This window comes from Sinocyclocheilus rhinocerous, unplaced genomic scaffold, assembly GCF_001515625.1.
Source record: "Sinocyclocheilus rhinocerous isolate Xijiao unplaced genomic scaffold, SAMN03320098_v1.1 scaffold257, whole genome shotgun sequence".
In the NCBI taxonomy this organism is placed as follows: Eukaryota; Metazoa; Chordata; class Actinopteri; order Cypriniformes; family Cyprinidae; genus Sinocyclocheilus; species Sinocyclocheilus rhinocerous.
The window spans coordinates 864611-868419 of record NW_015634026.1 but is presented as its reverse complement, the minus strand read 5'-3'; the positions used below and the strand labels follow the sequence as shown (position 1 = coordinate 868419).

Below are 3809 nucleotides of genomic sequence, written 5' to 3'. Positions count from 1 at the left end.
TAACTATATATATATATATAATAAAATGTTAATATTTTAATTATATATATATATTCATTTAAAATTCACAAATTTATTTTTCTTTAATCTAACAAACGTAAAGAGTGACTTGGGTAGAATTTGTTTAAAATACTAAATAGTACGTAGTAAAATAATACTTACCTAGGCTATACATTCATTTTAAAATGCAATGAATAATTATTGTGAAAACTATAAAAGTGTTTTCAAAAATGTAATGTATAGTTGCTACAATCCTAATAAATATCATGTTTAGTTCACGAACATCTACAAATACTAAACGTTTCCTAAGTTATAGCAGTGTTTTCGGAATGTTTTTGTCCCAAATCTTGGAGCACACGTTCATCTGCATTACACAACTGCTCTTATCTTCCTCCGCCTATTTGTTTTCTTTCTGCGATTGCCTTTGAACCGTGTGCCAAGCCGTTTCTGGGTAATATCCCACATGTTCTGACAGTGGGTTGATTCAGATGTTTCTTGTATACAAGCGTTTGGGCGGGACGTTTAAAAGGAATGGCAGGGGTGGTCATGGGATCACGGAGGGTGACGGAGGGGTCGAGTCTTGTTGGCCCTGACATCACAATAAGATAAGCGATGGCCAATCGAGGGTCGCGTCTGTTGGAGGGTCAAGGTCTGTGTGTTTCGCCACTCTATCTCACATCTCATTTTTCTTTCCGCCATCATCTACTGTTTGTCTCTGTGTCAACGGAGCGTTTACGTGCAGACAGGATGAGATTTGCCAGACCAGAACGAAAGCGCCAGCCTGGAAAGGATGCAAATAGACCTGGAATACCTATGAGAAAGCAAAAACGGACTGTTGCGGGTGGAAGGAAGGTTTCCCAAACAAGTCTTTAGCGGTACATGCTGTTTAGCGAAGCCAGCGGTGTCCGTGATGTCGATGCACGCGAGGAGACGGGTCAAAGGGCAAGCGGGTCTGAGTGAAAAGGGATGTGCGCTAGACGGCTGTGCTAAATGCACCGTGAATGGCACCCGGTTCCGGGCGGTCAAATAAAAAAAACGAGATGTGCCGTTTCCAGGTAACTGAGGCGTAAAGTGTGTGTGACAGGTCAAGCTAATGGGCCGCGGCTCCTCTGAGGAAACACACACACATCTAAATGCACAAGACGGATGCAGCCGCCAGCTGTCGATGAGAAAGCAGGATGTGGAGCTTATCGGAAGAGAGTTTCCAATGAGAGTCAGCAGATTTTGGGTTACTAGGGAGCTAAGATAAATGAAACCCTGGAAAATGGTCATTAAAAAAATCCCTATATGAACTAATGAAAAAAATAATAATAATAGAAAAACATAGTGGTCAATATGGCAACTGTATGAAAGTCCCACTTTTTATTTAAAAGAGCTGAGTGATGTATTAGCTTTCAGTGTGATTTAAGCTAATAAACTACTAATAAACAAATTTATTTTAGCATTTTGTAATTTAAAATATGTTTTCCATTAACATTTTTTGGTCTTGTCCCCCATTCCAATATGGCTGCCTGACTGAACTTACTGTATGTGCATTGAAGTCGCGATGAAATATAGCAGTAGTAACTATCATATGTTACTTCTCAACTGTTCATGTATATTCAAGCAAGTTTAACAATCAAAGACAGGAGTTTACACACTGTAATGCCTCCAAGCTGACATATTAAACATGCTAAACATGCGCTAACAGGTTTTCTCCCTCTTTCTTCCTCTCTTTCCTGTTCAGAACCGCTGCTTCGCAAGTGCTCAGACGGACAGCCGTGCACCCCGTCCGTGTGCAGGCAATTTTTTGAGACCGCGCGGACGGTCCGCGTACAACAGCACATGCGCGAGGTGAAAGTTGAGACAGAGCGCAAGTCAAACTGCGCCTGTGTTGAGCTCGTCCGTCTGCACTCATCCGTGGTTGAGTATACTTTGAAAGTTGTGCGGACACGGCTGAGCGCGAGTCGGAATGGAACGCGGAAAGTGAAGTATACCCGGGCTTTTATTGGCTCACTGACGCTGATGAGATTAACCCCTTAGGTATCGAAATTTGGTACCGAACGACGAGACGTTTTTCGATACTCGATGGTATCGAGGCAATTCAGTCGGTGCCTAAAAAGTATCGAACTCGATACCCAGCCCTAGATATCAGTCAGGTCCAATCCACTGAGGTGGACACAAATTTACACGCCACTTATAAGCCTTGGGGGGTTGTCTGATTGAATTCTCTTCACCCGCATCCAACTGCGATTAACTTATCCCCTCCTCCTCCTCCTCCGCCGGACGTCCTTCAACCCTGCCCCAGTGCATCTCTGTCAGCCAATCAATAAGCTATTATGGCTCCCAAACAGCAGGTGAAATGAACTTATAAGAGTACCTGCAGACTCGGCACTCTGGTAATCCTGTTGGAAAGGGTCTAATGAGGGAGAGCAGGCCACGGCAGAGGCGCGTTTCAATGACACGCACGCACACACCTGCAACAAAACCCGCAGCTGTGCTGGGAAAGTGAGGAGCGTCCTTGAGGACACCTGCACTGCGGTGCACAGAACAGCGGAGGAGCTCCAAATATTATTACAGTTCCCACCGGTGTTTGCACATATTTCTGCCATTCAATTTGCATAAGTTCACTGCACTCGGTGGCCCTGAAAACCACAGTTCGCCAGGCACTACACTTATTGTTTGTGCTTTAAAACTGTGGTAAGGTTGCCCATGTTAATTTATGATTTTACAGTGGTAACAATAACTTTAAATGGTATTCTAGCAGAAACTGTGGTTCCATGACATTTTTTTAAAGACAAATAAATGTATATGCTCCAAAATGTGGTTGCAACTTTAAAAGACTGTGGAAATAATGAGGCTGGCTCTACCATTTGGGTCATACCAGTTATTATTTATGCACTTTGAATTTTTATGCTCTCTATATATCTCTATATGCTTTTATATATATATCTCTATATGCTTTTATATATTTTCAAAACATACTGTATGTGTGTGTCTTTATATATACATAATAAATATACACAGTACACACACATGTATAATGTAAACAAAAACGTTTATTTAGGATGCGATTAATCACAATTAATCGTTTGACAGCACTAATATATATATATATATATATATATATATATATAAACACACAGAGAGCTGCTTAAATTACTTACAATTTGTAGTCCATTACTAATTCCAAATTACATAACAAAAATTGTAGTTAGTAACGTAATCCATTACGTTACATATTTTAGGTAATATAATCAGACTACTTTTTGATTACTTTTAACGTAACTTGTTTATCAAAATGATTTACATAGGATAATATTGCACCATGCTGATATTAAAATGCAAAGAAAATATATTCCATTTGTTGTTATTAACAACATGAAGTGAATTAAGCATTACATTATGTCAAGGTTTCCCAAACTGGGGCTCGAGAAGGAATTGCAGGGAGGTTTGTGAGTTTAATGAAAAGCTAATAATTAGCTAAGTCATAAAAATGTAAAATCAAAAGAAATATTTTAAAAATAACTTCAGTCAAAATAAAAAACTTACTAAAAAATGAAATATTTTGTTTACCTGTATGCCATGTAGGCATTTTAGTAAGGAAAAAAAAAAGAGAAAGAATTTGAGAGAATCAATAAATTATAAATAATTTATTGCTATTGTGTGAATACATGTAATCAAGTAATCAACAAAAAAGTAACTGTAGTCTGATTACAAGTAATTTTTTGGAATCTGATTACATAATCCAGATTGCATGTAATTAGTTACTACCCAGCTCTGCATATATATATATATATATTTTTTTTTTTTCCCTCCAATATGAAGGT

General features: G+C 38.8%; 1 protein-coding gene and 1 long non-coding RNA gene across 2 annotated transcripts in view; both read right to left on the bottom strand.

Moving 5' to 3' along the window:
- LOC107745188 (uncharacterized) overlaps window positions 1–1670 on the bottom strand; it is a 19805-nt gene extending 18135 nt beyond the window's left edge. The window contains exons 1-2 of the long non-coding RNA XR_001640573.1: window positions 1661–1670; window positions 1522–1524 (exon numbers count right to left, since the gene is read on the bottom strand). This is a non-coding gene — a long non-coding RNA (uncharacterized LOC107745188). The remainder of the gene's footprint in view (window positions 1–1521; window positions 1525–1660) is intronic.
- Window positions 1–3809, bottom strand: part of LOC107745216 (roundabout homolog 1-like) — a 270426-nt gene that overhangs the window by 132277 nt on the left and 134340 nt on the right. The gene's annotated exons all lie outside the window — the stretch shown is intronic.